At 44.6% G+C, this 16,800-nt stretch overlaps 1 long non-coding RNA gene across 1 annotated transcript in view; it reads left to right on the forward strand.

Moving 5' to 3' along the window:
- Positions 1–13: 13 nt before the first annotated feature.
- The window catches only part of LOC132249222 (uncharacterized), a 47,418-nt gene continuing 30,631 nt past the window's right edge, over positions 14–16,800 (forward strand). Inside the window, exons 1-2 of the long non-coding RNA XR_009460625.1 lie at positions 14–6,249; positions 6,384–6,477. This is a non-coding gene — a long non-coding RNA (uncharacterized LOC132249222). The remainder of the gene's footprint in view (positions 6,250–6,383; positions 6,478–16,800) is intronic.

Consider the following 16,800-nt stretch of genomic DNA (forward strand, 5'->3'; position numbering starts at 1 on the left):
TTCATAAAATCATAGGAAATGTAGGTAATTAGCAGGGCATAGAAGGACACACTTTATTACTGCTTGTTTTCATAAAAAATGGATTTCTTGATAGGATGGATAAAATTGTTATTGTGTTATGTTCCTGATATACCAGATAGCTACATTCTTGTAATTGGTTTAAGTCTTTTGTATTTAGTCAGCTACAATAACAGACACACACACAAAATTAGCAATTTTTGCTGAGAACACTTGTCATTCAAGAAAAGAAAATGAGGTCAGCTGAGCTATACCAGTCGGTGAACTAACATGAACTGCCACCAGATGAAGATATGTCCCATTCTTATCTGATGCCCAGTATTAGATGCAGCTCCCTCCTTACCCTCATGGATGAATGCAGCTTGGCCACTGGTGCAGAGAGTGTCCAGTTGCATCGTCCATCTGATCTGATATACATATTGATTTCCACCTACTCCTTTGTCTCCGCCATCCATTTTAGTTTCACTACCTTAAACAGGGCCCACCAAAGGTACATTCTGGTGCCTATCTTCTACTCATTTACATAAGAATTACAATTCCAGCTGTTTTTATTCTTTATTTCATCTGTTTTCCCCTCTACCACATTGAACTATTTAGTTACCATCATGTTATAGGGAAAATATTTTTCATGAACTGGAGGCCTATACTAAAAAAAAACAAAAAACAGCTATGACTACAGACATAAACTAATAGACTTCCACACAACTTGAGTTCTAGCGTTGTCTCCCTTTTTTACCAGAGACCATGTGCTCATGAAACAGTACACTGAAATACATACTGACTGAATAATATGCTGCAAGGAAATGTATCATCAGATATTTTGGCTGAAATTTCCTTTTATTTATTTCTGATGTCAATATATGATGACTATACTAAAGCCTCACTGTTCTTCTCTGTCATGCTCTAGTTTCTTTAATTTGTTCTTTTTTATTACTATGAAGTTTTAATTTATTCTTTTTTTTTCTTACCAGTACCATTTCAACCTATCAAAAAGCCTCTGCCTATATCCAGTGGTCTCTTAGCAGCAGTGAGAAATGGGAAGAGCTTTGCTTGTCTAGTTTAGCAAAGATGAGATCCAGAGATGACTTGATTATGGTACATAAGTATCTGCATAGTGTGGAAATACTAGGTATTAAAGTGTGCTTTAACTCAGCAGGAAAAGGCATAAAGAGAACCAATGGCATAAAGGCATAACAAGTTAAAACACAGCAAATTCAACCGTAAAAAAACAATAGGAGTGAAAGCGCCTCATATACTTTGAAACGGACTACCAAGGGGAAGTGGTGGATTTTTCATCTCTTGAAGTCTTCAGATCAAGATTTCATGCCTTTCTGGAAGATATGTTTTAGTCAAATGTGATCTACTGGTCTTTTTACAGAGATAACTGTGAAGCGTATAGCCTGCTTTATATAAGAGATCAGGCCTTAAAATCTCTGAAGCATAGTTTGGTTTTCCTAAGATGCTTTTAAGACCAGTTAGGCTAGTTACTTCCCTTATGTCAAGTGGCATGGTTCCTTTGATAAAGAACATCTTATTTCAGATGTTCCCATGTGGTTGTTCAGTTTTGCTTTGCTATGTCTTATGTATTACACTGAGGTGCTCTGTGATGTTTTGGGTAGGCTATCACATGGCTGAGTTACTCACTGAGAAGCAATGTAATTAATAATGGTAAATCAAATCTCACCTAATCTAAAAGCATTGCTGATTATGTGCTTATCATCATGGTTCACTGATCTTATCAGGTGCAAGTTGCATCTTCTGAGAGTGGAGGGAAGAAAAAGACATGTAATTCCTGCTGATAAAAGTGCCAGTAGCAGTTAGGTTTGCGCAATATTATTTTGGAAAACAAACTTTCCAGGGGCTTATTGTTGTTATAGTTTATTAATGTATGTATGCCACTCTATACATGCATGTGGGGTTTTTACAGACAAATAAAATGTCTAAGGAGTTTACACTCAAAGGCCCTGATTCTGCAACAAAGCATAACCTTATGCTCACAATGAAGTCCATTAAGCAGCAGCTGGTTGAAGGCGTCCATCTGAACAGACTGATTGCACGATTGCATGTTCAGAGCCTACACGAGACACTGCACAGTAAATGTCAACCAGCAAAGGGAATGGGGAAGAATTATGGTAGTGACAGTGAGGCTATGGACAGACATTACACATAAACTGGTTCAAGTGATCAGAAACTGGTTTAAACCTGTAACAGAACAAATGTTCAATGCACGCAAACTGGTTTGAAAATGGGTGAAACCAGTTTGAGATAAACCTGGTTGAATGTGGTATCACACTTAACTGATTTGGGTCAAACTGGCTTATGTAATGCCTGTCCCAGACCCCTTCCTGGTTTAAGTTAAACTAGACTCCTCCAGCATCCCGGCATGCCCTCTGGGCTAGGTGGGGCTCTCTGCTCCACAGCAGATCTGGCCCCTCCCCTTTGCTCTCTGGCTGGAGCTGCAGCAGAGACTGCAGGCTTCTGCATGGCTTTTCCCTGCTCCCTTCACTCCCCTCACCACTCCCTGCTAAGCAAGGATCTCCCCCCTCCCCTCTGCCTTACACAGAAAACTCTCAGCATTAGCTAGCATACCACATGCTGGCTATGGTCTGTGCTGTGGCAAGTAGGACAAAGGCAGACAGGACTGTGCTGCTTAGGGCTCTTTGGAGCTAATCAACAGGTGATACATAACTCCCAGCTGGCTCCTTTGCTGACCAGCAAGGCGGGGAACCCCTCCCTAATCAGAGCATCCTGCTGGGGCTGGCCATACCTCCTCTTCAGCTCAGCACTGTAGAAGGGAAGGGAGGGCTGCTCGAGTACCCCCTGGCATTTTTTCAGTCCAGGGGGGATGTCTGTACAGTTACAAACTGATTCTGCCTAGCCAGGTTAAACTAACCTGCAAAGATTGAATCAATTCAGGCTCAGGCTTTTTGAATATCTGTCCGTAGCCTGAGACATCAGGAGTGGAGCTCAAGTGCAGGCAGGTATCCTGCTGTCTGCTTCTTTAAAGCACTTGTTAATATAGAGTCAGTGGAAATGGAATAACTATATTGATGTAATATATTACCTCACAGTGGTCTGTGGTGGCTGGAGGGAAGGCTGGAGTGGAGGCCATGAGTGGAAGGCTGAATGAATGAAAGGAGCCTAGAAAAGCAATATAATTTTTCCTTAGATAATTAAGGATATTAAAAAAAACCAAGACAACAATCCCCCTCCCCCAAAACCAAGCCGCTAAGGCTTGCTGATTTGCTATGGCAAAGAAACTTAACGAAGAAATGGACCAAATTAAGCATCATCAAGAAAAATAAACACCAAATACATCAACATTTTCTGTTTTCATTTGTTGTGCATAATGTCAGACAGAGGGAATTTGCTTGGTCAACAGATGAAGGTGTTGGCACAGCTATGATTAATTTGTTCTGTTGCCAGCTGCTGGCAATATTTGTCTAATTGTAGCTGTGCAATTTTACCTACATGTCAAGGTCAGGATTCAATAGCAATTTTTAATTAAATTAAGAAGATAAGAGCATTAAATAAAGTATAATTTAAAGGCAACTTTGTGAGACATATTGAAGCATTCCAAGTAATGATAAATTTTGTGGGGAGATGGTACAGAATTTGCATGACTTGCATGACAGAAGTTGTATGACTTCTTTTAAATATATTATTGATGCAGAATTATATGACTAAAAGCACAGAGGACTTGAACTGTATAAAGCTCTTGCAGAAAACATACATTTGGGTACAGAAGAAATGATAGCTAGATTAGATCATATACACTCACAAATCCCTTGCTGGAGAAGTTATGAGCCTACATATAAGAACATGACATTTCTCATACTGATGTACATCTGTGTGATTCTTTAAAAATATGACAAGGGTGATTCACTAGGCCTTGATAGTCCACAGTCAAATAAATTTCTGTGTACGAACCAGATGTTTGCTCAGCTTTTTCAGCAAATCTTAAACCAGATTTGAAAGCTGTCAGACGACACACAGTAGAATGTTTTTCCTCTCACTTTATAAATTTACATTTATCTCCTTCAAGGAATTGTGCTTTTTCTGCTTTGCGTAGTGAAATGAGCAAACAGCACTGCTGCCGTGATACAAAATGCAATGAAGAACAGTTTGAGCCTAAAGAATAATAGTGCTTCTCAAATTTTTGATGCCAGCCTGGCAGGGGATTGTGAGATTGTAAGCTTGCCCATACCTAAGAGTTTTGGCTTGATATTCTGTATTGATCTTGTTACCTCAATTTGATTAAATAGATATTGTGCATATTGAATGTGCTCCATAGCAGCCCATATCGCATTACAAACATGTGTTTGCAGCGTGCTGTGTCACAGCAATTGTAGCACTTTGCACTATGGTCTAGAGTTCTTGGATTGCCTCCAGGTTCTCTTCATTCTGAATTTTTTACCTTCTGACAGGTCATGGGATGCCTCCTAGAGTCCAGAGATATTGTAGAAAGAAGGAGCAAAGTCCCAACTTACTGTCCTGAGTCCAGGCTCTTCCAGGAGAGGCTCCAATAAGACTACGGCAAAGAATAATCCTCATCTTCCTTTGGATACAGGAAGCCAGAAATCATCTATTACACAACTATTACACCAAATACTAAGCCAGGGAGCCACATCACATTTTCACAATAGAACTGAAACCGGGCTCCGCTTCCCTAACTTTTGGCTTTCGTTCCAAATGCAAAAGACGAGTTTATTGACATCCACAGACTTTGATCCATCCAACCAAGCCCCCACTGCTGAAGTATCCAAGCACCCCAGCATTTTTACCTTCCCCACAGCGTTATCCCATTATCATTATCTTTCCTATTATACAAGCTAAGCAAAGCAACTAACTCAAGTTAACACAGGAAATCTGTTGCAGAGAAGGGAGTTGAATCCAAATCTCCTGAAGCTCAGGGTGACACCCCTAGACTTTGTTTCTTCTATATGCCTAGGCTTGCTGGTTTTGCCAAAGTTTTTCTCTAAGGTATATCTATTTAAATCTCAAAGGAAAATGATGGGGCTGGAGATCCATAGGAATTGAAATGTGCAAAGAAAATCACCCCTTCCTCCTGCAAAAGGTATCAAGTAAAAGGTTCCTCATTTCCTGAGTCCAAAGAGGAAATAGCCTGAAAAGGCAAAGAAGCTGTTCAGTTTCCCTAGTCACAGAATTAAAATGCTTCCTAAATTCAGTATTTTACAGATACGCTCTTTGCTCCTTCTCTCCTTGAAATGCAAAGGGAAGAGATATTCAGGGAGCTCTGTGTATTTTTCCTGGCTGAGCTTAAAGCAGAATGCTTGGGAAAGATCACTTTACAGAAGTAAAAATGGCAGGTCATGGACACCTAGGCAATAAATCTTTCCTCATCCCAGAGCTATAAGACAAGCAGATGGAGCACCTGTAACATAACCAACGTGGTTATTTTGCATTGGACTAGACTGCCCCAAGTACAATCTCTGCCACAACCACCCGGTCTGTAGAGCAAGTATGCAGCACTGCATACTGGAGAGGGCAGTCAGATCCCAGGGCATGGGTTTGTGGCTGATTTGGGGCACTGGGAGTGCTACCTTGGAGTACTCCAAAATGGAGGGATCACTATTGTACTTGGGGTCTTGGGTGAAGAGCCCAAGGGAAATGAAAAGGCTCCAAGGTCTTGGCAGAACCTGTTCCTATGTTTAGTACAATCAAACCTCTTTAGCTGTCTCTTTGTTTTAGAACAGGCAGGCTGGTTCTTCTATTTTCTTCTTCCTAATGGAAAGAAAATAACATTCTGCTCCTGCACCTGGCTCCGCGCCCCCGACAGCATAGATCTCATGAAGAACCGGGGCCTAAGGGTCAAGCAGACATCAGGGTGATCTGCATAAGGCTCCTTTCTAGAGCAAACTCCCAAACATATGACAGTGTTCAGATCTAGAGGGCCAGGGGATGGTCTCTAATAGGAAGATGTGCTCACTGGCTCCATTTCTGTACATAGTACTCTCAGACCCACCTTTCTACAGAAACTCCAGAGGCATCACTGCAGCTCATGTCGGCTTAGTCAAGCCAGCTTTAAATTAGCCAGTTTGGGTACTGATAACACTGTAGTCATAGCAGTGAAAGCTTCAAATCAGGGTGAAAAACCCACACGCAAACAAGCCTGAGTAAATGTAGCCAGCACTTTCTGGCATACTGCACTTCATTCTGCTGAGGCTATATTCCTACTTCCTCCTGACAACCGATTTAAAGTTTACTAAAGTAAGTATATAAAAGCTATAGTCACATATTTATACTATAACAGCATCCCTAGCATTTATCTAATATGCTTTGATTTTTCTGGCTGTGGAGTTGTTTTTTACAGGAACTCTTTTTTTTTTTTTTTTTTTTCTTAGCATGCATTTTTGGGAGTTGTACCTTTAAATTAGGCAGATTGACACAACTGTATCCCTAAAGCAGCCAGTTTTGATCTACATCTCTCCAGCTGAGGTGAGTATCTTTTCACTTCTCTTCTGTTTTTTTCCCCCTAGTTATGTTTTTTGGAGGAGGCAGACTATTCTCATACTCAGAACATATAGTTCTTGCTGGGAACCTAGCAAGGCTTTGTATCTCCTATGGCAGAGAAGAGATGCTAGACCTAGGAATGATGTTTGAGATGATTGGCTTTAACACAGATACTGCTCAGATGTTAGAAAATCCTGTCATTACAGGCAAATCAAAAGGGCTTTGACTAAACTGTAGGAGACCTCCTAAGGAGTAGTAGTTTTAGAGGCATGATAGTCTGGGGAGCATGCAAGAAGTAAAGCTGCTTCCGAGCCTTTCTGTCTCAGATCATGTATTATATTTTATTGGAGAGATGTTGGAGAAGCTTTGGGATAGGTCTGAGAAAGAAGCATATACAACCTGAGCTAAATACCAGATTTACTCACGTACCATGTGTCCTCTCTCTCCTGGCCTGGGAGCGAAGCACAACCCATAGCAGCCATGATGGACCTGCTACACCGCACCCATTGTGTGCTTTAATTCTGATGCAGAAAGACAGCTTACCTGCTTAAGACAGACCCCAATTTTGGAGGGCTGGTTTTTGGGGGAGGGTGTGTGTGGTATGCCAATAAATACAGTACTAGGTAGAACAATTGCTTTTTGTTTAATTATATTAGGTAAATGTAAACGGGCACCTTCAAATGGAAGGAGGACCCTGAAGAATAGACAGAAACCAGATACGTGCTGTGTGTGCAACTGAAGGTGTAAGCATTGCTTAAATCCCAGTTAAGCTCTCAAAAATAAGCGGAGACTTTGTGACGGCATTCTGCACTAGGACATACTTTGCTCGCTACGGATGAACACGGGACTGGGAGGGACCCTGTGATTCATGGTGGCCACCTTCTATAAGTTCTTTCATAAGCTTACTGCTCTTTAAGATTTTGGGTTTGGAGGGCTTTTTTGCTCCCACTACTCCGATTGGAAACCTATTCTAGAACCTCCCTCTTCAGATAGTTAGAAACTTTCCTTTAGTTTCCAGCCTAAATCTGTGCCTCATCAGTTGATTCCCATTTCCCTCATTTCTTCTCATTGCTCGGTGTTTATGTGGTTATAGAGAGCAGTCATACCCCCTTCAGCCTTGGTTTTGTTAGACATAAGCCAGGCTCCGTGAATGTTGTGTGCCCCCCGAGACTGGGGGGGGGCATGGCGACCACCTGCAGGCGGTGGCGGCGGTGAGCGGGGAGCTTCCACAGGTAGCTGCGGTGGTGTTGGTGGTGGTGGGGAGGGCGGTGGCAAGCGGTGACCAGCGATTGGCAACCACCTGCAGACACTGCTGGCAGTGTCAGCAGCAAGGTTAGGAGAGCGGGAGCAAGTGGTGATTCCCGCAGGCACCACCAGTAGCATCAGCAGTGGTCGATCTCAGGGGTGCATGTGCACCCATGTGCACCCCCGATGCGTCACCAATGCCAACCTCTTTTAGTCGCCCCTTATTACAAAGCGGTTCATTTCTCTCATCACCCTATTAGTCCTTCCTTCTAGCCATTCTGGTTTTAATGATTTTTTTTTAACACGGCTAACCAGAAATATACACCGTATTCCTGTCAGGATTTCACTAGCGCCTTGTACTATGGTACCAGTGTTTCCCCACATCTATAATACCTTGCCTGATCCAGCCTAGGACTAAATCGGGTTACTTTATTGGCTGCAACATATTGGCTATCATGTGGTAATACATCTGGGGTTTTTTCCTTCTCCTCTGTTTTCCGCTGATGAACCTACTGTATGACAGATTCTTTTTATTATTCCATCAATGCCTGACCTTAATGCTGTGTGAACAAAATATATGCAATGTGGGTGACATTTATCCTATTTCTATTACTTGAGTCCTTGGGGTCATCCACTTAGTCCTGTATGATATCCCTATCTTCCTCTGTTGGTGATGCTGCCCAACTTGGTGTCAGCAGTCACATTTCTATAGAAAGCTCCTTCTCTTGGGGCTAAGGTCATTGATCAAAGTATTAACATCAATCCCAAGACCAATCCCTCCAGCTTTATAGTTTCACTTTCAGCACAGCCCATTGTTGTGTACCGTATCCACTTTACAACTCATTGCTCATCTCTGCATTTTCCAGTTCAACTAATAATTTCCCATGTGGCCCTTTTTGTACAGGGGATACACACAATAACTAATGCTTAATATATTGGCTAGTATCATGATGAAATTGCATCTCCTCACTGACCAAATCTCACTTTCTGCAGAGATAAATAGGGACAAGTGCTATGGCTTACCTTGTAGGTGCTCTTTTACTTCAGGATTTGTAGTGGCATTCTTGGTAAAGGTCACTTTGGCTACATCACAACGGTTGTAAGAAGCAGTGCTTTTTACCATTCTCTTGATCTCTGTATCAGTTAGGCAACTGGGGATGCGTTCTTCAGGGAGAGAAGTAAAGTAGGGCTACCTTTCCAAAGAGATACTCTACTCTAAAGGAGGAGTAGAAACAAATGGTAGAACTTAGTTTATTATTGTAATAATGCATAATTTTTCCCCTAATCATATTCACACCCTGTCATTCCAGCTTCATCAATGATGTCATTGCTACTGTTGGGATTTGCTCTAGTTCTGTTGCCAAGGATTATTTCAGCCTGGGTTATGCTGTTCTCTCAAAGATTCATTATCTCCCTCCACAGGGGGTTTTATTTCCTGCTATACACTATTTTCCATTTCCCTTTGTTGTCTGGGTACTCTGAAGTGTGCTCTAAGGTATGTGCAACCTCTTCCTGCTCCTGCTGAAGCCATTGCCAACAATTTCCTTTGACACCAGACTCGCATCACACAGGTCAAACATGAAAACCAGCAGACAACCAAGGTGGCACTTTCAGCCAGGTGATCCAGATCTTGCACTCTTCGCAGAAGCTCCTATTATAAAATCATAGAAAGCTAGGGTTGGAAAGGACCTCTGGAGGTCATCTATTCCAACCCCCTGCTCAAAGAAGGACCATCCCCAACTAGACCGTCCCCAAAGCTTTGTCTAGCTGGGTTTTGAAAACCACCAAGGATGGAGCTTCCACCACCTTTTTGGGTAACCTGTTCCAGTGTGTTACTACCCTCCTAGGGAGAAAGTTCTTCCTAATATCTAACTTAAGATTCTCTTGCTGCAACTTGAGCCCATTGCTCCTTGTTCTCTTATCTGCCACCACTGAGAACAGTCTGGTTCCATCCTCTTTTGAACCCCCCTTCAGGTAGTTGAAGGCTGCTATCAAATCCCCCCTCAGTCTTCGCTTCTCCAGACTAAATAAGCCCATTTCCCTCAGCCTCTTCTCAGAAGTCATGTCCCCCAGCTCCTCACCATTTTTGTTGCCCTCCGCTGGACTCTCTCCAATTTGTCCACATTGTCCACAATTTGGGACAGCATGACATGGTACAGAGCACTTGTTGTTGTTGTTGTTAAAAAAAAATTAAAAACCCTTCACTGATATCCCATTGCTTTCCTATATCCTCTTCTATTCTACTTCAATTCCTATCCTTGTCTGTCCTGCTGCCTTTGGGCCAGATTCCAGCCTAGTTGACATCAGTGTTGAGTCTCGAGGAACTCCTTTGAAGTGAGTTGGAATTACTCCAGATATACACTGCAGGAACTGGGATTCAAAATGGACTTTTGGTTTTCCAGTCTCATATCCATAGCCTATTCATTAGTCCTGCCTTGTGACTTCTGTCTGTAATTAGAGCCTTATAATCAGATGTTGTGCAAGCAACCAGCTCGATCATTTTTTTTCTGTAAATGTATTCATACCTCATCATTTTAGCTACATCAGTGATACCATTTCTACAACTGGGATTTGCTCTACAGCTCTGTTGACAAGGATTATTTCAGCCTAGGTTATGCTGCTCTTTCAAAGGTTCATTATCTCCGTCCACAGGGGTGTTTTATTTCCTGCTATACACTAGTTTCCAGTTCCCCTTGTTGTCCGGATACTCTGAAGCGTGCTCAGTCTAAGGTATGGGCAGCCTCTTCCTGCTCTTGCTGAAGCCATTGCCAAAATTTCCCTTCGACTTGCCTGGGAGAAGGAGCAGACTTTGCAGGCTGATGCTGCATCACTGCTGCTTGCAGAATTTCTTTTGGCTTAAGTACGAATTCCCTTTGAAGTTGCAGCATCAGGCCCTTTGCATTGTCACTGTGGCTTACAAGCAGGCAACATTGTCTGTATCTCCATGGGAAACACCATGCAGATTTTTATTTGAGCCTTGCTCTGAAGATGGGGGTGCATTAAGCACTCTCTATGCTACACTGCACTGAACTGCCAAGCTGTTGCACTGATTTTTATGTGTCAGTAAATCATTTATCTTCATTGGCCCTCCTTTTAATCGATCTGTAAACTGCAAGTGGCATGGCTGACTGTAAATGCGGGTTGTTTCCATGCATGATGTGCCTGTGGTTGGATTGGTAACCTTAATGTCTAACAAAGTATTGTCATTGCTATCTACAGTGGCACATGGCTGTCTTCTGGCATGCAGTGGTGATACTGTTCATTTGCAACCTAGATTGGTCTCCCTGGCCACGTCCAGATGAGTGCAGCCATGTGGTATGTGGAGCTGCAGACATGTCAGTTGTTCTCCATGCTGCAAGGGACAGCAGGGAGGGTTTTTCGGCCCCTGGATATCCAGGGGCCAAAAAACCCCATGGAGAAAAGAAGCGGAGCAGTGCACATATGGGCAATGCACGCCGCTCAAAAGCGGAGCTGGGCTGCCTGGAGCCATGCTGTGGCAGCTGGCAAGCTCCATGTGGCAGAATCACTGCTGCTGCAGCCCTGGGAAGACCCCAGGTAAGACTGCTGGCGCCAGCCTCCCCAACTACTCCCGGGGTAACTTGCTGTGCACCAGAGTGCATGTGACACAGGCATCCCCCGGGGACAGCTAGCAGCGGCAGAAGGTGCGCTGCCACTAGTTGTCCCCAGGGAGCCAAATGTCCACACCATATGTAGATGTGGCTCCTAAATGTGTGCAACTGGTGTATTTTATCTTTCTTCCTTTGCCCCCTGGTCTCTGTGAGGTAGGGCATCCCAGGATGCATTGACTGCTGGAGGTACTCAGCCTCGTTAGTCATCCACTGATTCACTGATGACTTCTCTCTTTACTGGAAGACTGTCATTCTTGTATTCGTAGAATAATAGAAAGTTAGGATTGGAAGGGATCTCAGGTCATCTAGTGCAACCCCCTGCCCGAAGCAGGACCATCCACAACTAGATCATCCCAGGCAAAGCTTTGTCTAACTAGGTCTTAAAAACTTCCAAGGATGGAAGATGAAGACTAGTTAAATCCAGTCTTAGTCTCCGCTTTTCTAGACTAAATAATCCCAGTTCCCTCAGTCTTTCCTCATAAGTCATGTGCCCCATCCCCCAAACCATTTTTGTTGTCCTCCACTGGACTGTTTCCAATTTGTTCACATCCTTTGTGTGTGTGTGTGTGTGTGTGTGGAACTGAACACAGTACTCCAGATGTGGTCTCACCAGTGCTGAATAGAGGGGAATAATTACTTCCCTTGACCTGTTGGCAACATACCTACCCATGCAGCCCAGTATGCCGTTAGTCTTCTTCGCAACAAGTGCACACTGCTGGATCACATTCAGCTTATTGTCCACTGTAACCCCCAGGTCCTTTTTCTGCAGAGCTGCTGCCCAGCCATTCAGCCCCCCCACCTGTACCGGTGCATGGGATAGCTCCGTCCTAAGTGCAGGACTTTGCACTTGGCCTTGTTGAACCTCATGAGATTTCTTTTGATTCAATCATCCAACTTGTCAAGGTCACTCTGAATCCTTGCCCCATAGGTGGTAGAAGGACAGGGCCAACAGGGTTAGCCCCCTCCCAAATGCAGGCAGCCTGAGCACAGACTCCAGGTGGCTGCAGTGGGGTGGGGGGTCCGCACACAGATAGAGACGAGCAGCTGGAGCCTGCAGGCAGCCAGGAACTCAACCCTGTCCAGCCATGTGTGGAGCAGCACCCAGCAAGTAAATGTGTAGATAGGAAAGGGCATGGGGGAGGGAAAGGGTGTGGCGGCGCAGATTGAGGCCCTCACTGGCAGGGTTCACTGGGGCCCCGGGGCAGGTCATGGGACACTCACTGCCTGGGCAGCTCATCCAGGGGTGCAGGGGGACTCCTGCTGCTGCCTGCACCCCCAGGGCAGGCACAGAGGATATGTACCCACCAATCTGTGCTGTGTGCAGGGCAGAGGCAGCTGCCACTGTGGGCTGCACTTCGCGCCCCACTGCCAGTGCCGCAGCAGCCGCACGGCACCACGTGCCTCCCACCTCTGGGCAGGCAGTGCAGCCTGTGTGCAGGAGGCACGTAGCGTCACACTGCTTCTGGGGCACTGAGAGTGGGATGCTGACCCCAGCCCACAGCGGCAGCCTGTCTCCACGCCGCACACAGTCAGGGGGGCATGTGCCCCCTGTGCCTGTCCTGGGGGTGTGCGCAGTGGTGGGAGCCCACCCATGCTCCTGGATGAGCTGCCCAGGCTCCAAGCATCCCACGATCCACCCCAGCCATGGGCCTCATTCACTCTAGCCCCTGCCCCTGTCTCTGCCCTACTGCCTCCCTCACTGTGGGGCCTTCAATCTGCCCCTCCCCATGCCCCTTCCCCACTACAAACTTTCTTGCTGGGGTTGGGGTGAGTGCATGTGCCTGCTTGTGCACACGTGCACTCAGGCTCCCCAAATCATATATTCTCCCTTTGTCTATGCCTAGCTCTAACCTCCAGAGTATGTACCACTCTCCCTGTTTGGTGTCATCTGAAAACTTGCTGAGGGTGTACTCTATGCCATCTTCCAGGTCGTTGATGAAGACATTGAACAAAACCAGCCCCAGGACTGACCCCTGAAGCACTCCACTTGATACCACCTGCCAACCAGACATCAAGCCATTGATTACTACCCTCTGAGCCTGATGCTCCAGCCAGTTTTCTATCCACCTTACAGTCCATTCATCTAGTCCATACTTCCTTAGCTTGCCTGCAAGAACATATGCTAAAGTCAAGGTATACCGTATCCACCAGTCTTCCCAAATCCAAAGAGCTAGTCACTTCATCATAGAAGGCAATCAGGGTAGGCAGGCATGACTTGCCTCAGTGAATTCATGCTGATGGTTCCTGATCACCTTCTTCTCCAAGTGCTTAGAAATGGATTACTTGAGGATAAAAAAAATTCTCACAACTCTGAGGGCTGCTAGGCTCACTCACAGGGACTAGAGCTCTTGATCTTCTGGTCTTTAGCCCCTGAACCAAGCCACTTGGCCAAAGAACTAAGCTTGAGGGCTTGCTTCCACCAAGAATGGTACTCTTTGTCTTCTGTCGGTTCTGTTCCCACGCGGAGGTACTGTGGGGCAGCTACCCTGCTTTTTCTAGGATGCGCAGATAACAGAGGTAGAGAGTGTAAGATTCCAAACACTTTGGAGAAGGAATTGTCTTTTTTAGTCTATATATGTGCCGGTTGCTATTCAGAAGGGCCCTGGTCTCTCATTGGAGTTTTGAGACTTTATCCCAGTACAGCTATTAAACAGTATGTTGTGTATCCCCATCCATGCTGCTGCACTGACATAGCTCATCCATGTAGATTTAGAAGCTGAACATGCTTGGAGATTCGGAGAACATGTTGGGGACTGGTGATGTGTGTAAGACAAAGTTTAGTGAGTATGTGTTAGATGTATCACAACTGTTTCCAAACACATAGTGGTACTTAAGAGAGTCAATACATGTGCTCCGGGGTCAACGAGGGGTGCTTTAATTAGAACAGCTCCAGGAGCCACTCTAATTAAAGTGCCACATGTATTCAGCATCCTGTGCTTCAAAATGGTGGCAGGGGCACTTTAACTAAAGCTCGTTGGAGGAGCTTTAGTTAAAGTGCCCCTCTGCCATTTTGAAAGGTGGAGACACTGAATACATGTGACATGGAGGCTGCTGGGGCACACTAATTGGCACGCTGCAGCAGACTCACGTGCTAATTTGCACATGTCAGAGCAGTGGTCCGTCATGTATATAGGTGTCCTTAATGGTTAGATACCTGCTGAGCCCAGCTCATGACCAGCCATATTGGGAGCCTCATCCTCAAAACTGAGACAGGTGTGGATCCAGGGGGGTGCGCTGGTACACTTGCACTCCCCTTTGATTCCTGCTTTCTCCAAAGTTTAAGCCAACTGCCTAGCTGTGGCAGCAGCATGACTATTTAGGCAGCAGCTGGGGAGTCAATTGACTTAGTGGCTCATTGTAATCCACTCGATTCCTTCTAACTCTTCACTCCACAGGTGTTAACAACCCTCTTTCTTTTTAAATGGTTTCTAATTGTTCCACTATTCCAGCTATCCCTACTTCTGCAATGCTGCTGTCTGGTCCTGGTAATGCAGTTCCTATTTTCCAGCCTTGCAGACTGTGTTTTAACTAACTCAGGTGTGGAAATATTAAGTCAGGTGAACATTAGCTCAGATGCAGAAATCACTTGCAATAAAGCATTGGCAGCCCTCTCCAGATGCTAGATTTTGCTTATGAATCTGAAAAATAGACGTACCTTTAACTATGACTCCACTACTAATGAAACAGTATCTTGTCATTTTTTTGCCCACTTTTTAATCTATGATATAATGTAGCAAATTAATGCATATTCCAATGATTGTTTTTTTCTGCTTCAACCTTACATTGAATAATAGCTCTAGGTCCCAACTTATTAGGAAAACTTTTAGCTTCTAGTTGTGTTCTGCATGCTGATGCCATCTACACCCTGGTTTGCAAAATCCTAGATCTGCCCATGCTTTTGGGATGCCATGGACATGCAAAAGTTTGGAAAGCAGTTTCACTTCATAGATAAACTGTTAGCGAAACCATTTGAACAAATTGGGTTTTTATCACTACCACAATTCTTCTCACTGCACCTGCCAGGCTTCTCGAGATAAGTGTCGGAAGCATAGAAAAGCGCTCCATGCATGTGCATTGAATGACGGCACCTACTCTTTCAAATTATCTGAAGCCTCGAGCCCTCCTGGGACACAGAGCTTCTCTTGTTTACATATCCTTGTAATTTCCAGCCATTCACTATCTCACTTGTCCTGCATATTTCTCTATCTTGAGATAACTTTCTTATCCTTGTTACTGTTACGATTCTGTGGTTTTCCTTCTCATTCAATGGCCTGATTCTGTCCTAACTTACTCTACTGTAAATGGAGGTAACTCCATGTTATTCAGAGGAGTTCCTCCACTGTTCAGCGGACAGAAACAAGACCAGAATCGCACGGTTTGAGCCTCTTCTGGTGCAAACATAGGTGTGAACTGTAATTGCCTGGAAGGCCTTGAAACAAAGTCCACTCTCAGATTCTGCGCTCAGATGCCCGCCTTTTTTACAAAGGGTTTTGCAGCCGGCAGCCTACTATTAATCTGTTTTGTTTGAACTGCTAAAACACAAATGAGTAACAGCAATTAAAGACGGCAGTAATGGTGGACTCTGGGAAATGATCGGTGTGGATTAAAGGGAATTGAAAAGGTAACTGCCTGGCAAGAAGCTACGTAACCCTGAGTGGCTAAGTACAGAAAGGGACTTTGAAACCTTTGTCATTCAAAAGAATAATGTGCATTGTTATGTTTTACAAAATAATCCAATATTTTGTGTACAGAGGATTTCGTCTGTCTGGGTACTTACTACAGCTCCCAGGATAAAATATCTGAGCACTCCATAATCTTTGATGTACAAAGACAAATGCCATTACTTGCATTTTATAGGTGAGGGAGGGTTAGGACTTATTTTTACACAAATATTTAAGAGTGACCCTGAAGATCTCTCTCGTATCAGCCTGAAACACATGAGCTGCCTCTCCCCATCTGTATCTCCTCTGGCAGCTGGTACCGAAGCCATCGTGTCCCTGTTTCTCAGATGGATCCCCTTTAGGATCCACCTTGCTCTAATGACAGGTGGTGGGGACAGGATGTCCAGCGCAGGGAACTGCTGCCCTCAGACGTCCAGTAGTTGAAGTCCACAGCAGCCCGGCCAGTTCTGAATGGAGTGCATGAAAGACGTTTCAGGACGTTCAGGTCCTGAAGATCAGCGGACCTTCTTGGCTTGCTCTTGATTGCTGCTGGAGGGTAAGCTAAGAGGTTTTTTGGATAAATGATTGGTAGGTGTGGAGTTAAGGGCAGCCTTGAGGTTGATGCTAATCAGAAGTATAAGCACAGTTAGTGACTTGCCATATCTCAGAGAGGAAGTCTTTAGAGGTGAAACCTGAACCCAGGTCTTCTAGTTTCTAGACTAGTAGCCCAACCACTAGCTATCTTGTTGTTAGTGGCTGATTTCTTTGTTTCT

Source organism: Alligator mississippiensis, chromosome 3 (genome assembly GCF_030867095.1).
Source record: "Alligator mississippiensis isolate rAllMis1 chromosome 3, rAllMis1, whole genome shotgun sequence".
Classification (NCBI taxonomy): Eukaryota; Metazoa; Chordata; order Crocodylia; family Alligatoridae; genus Alligator; species Alligator mississippiensis.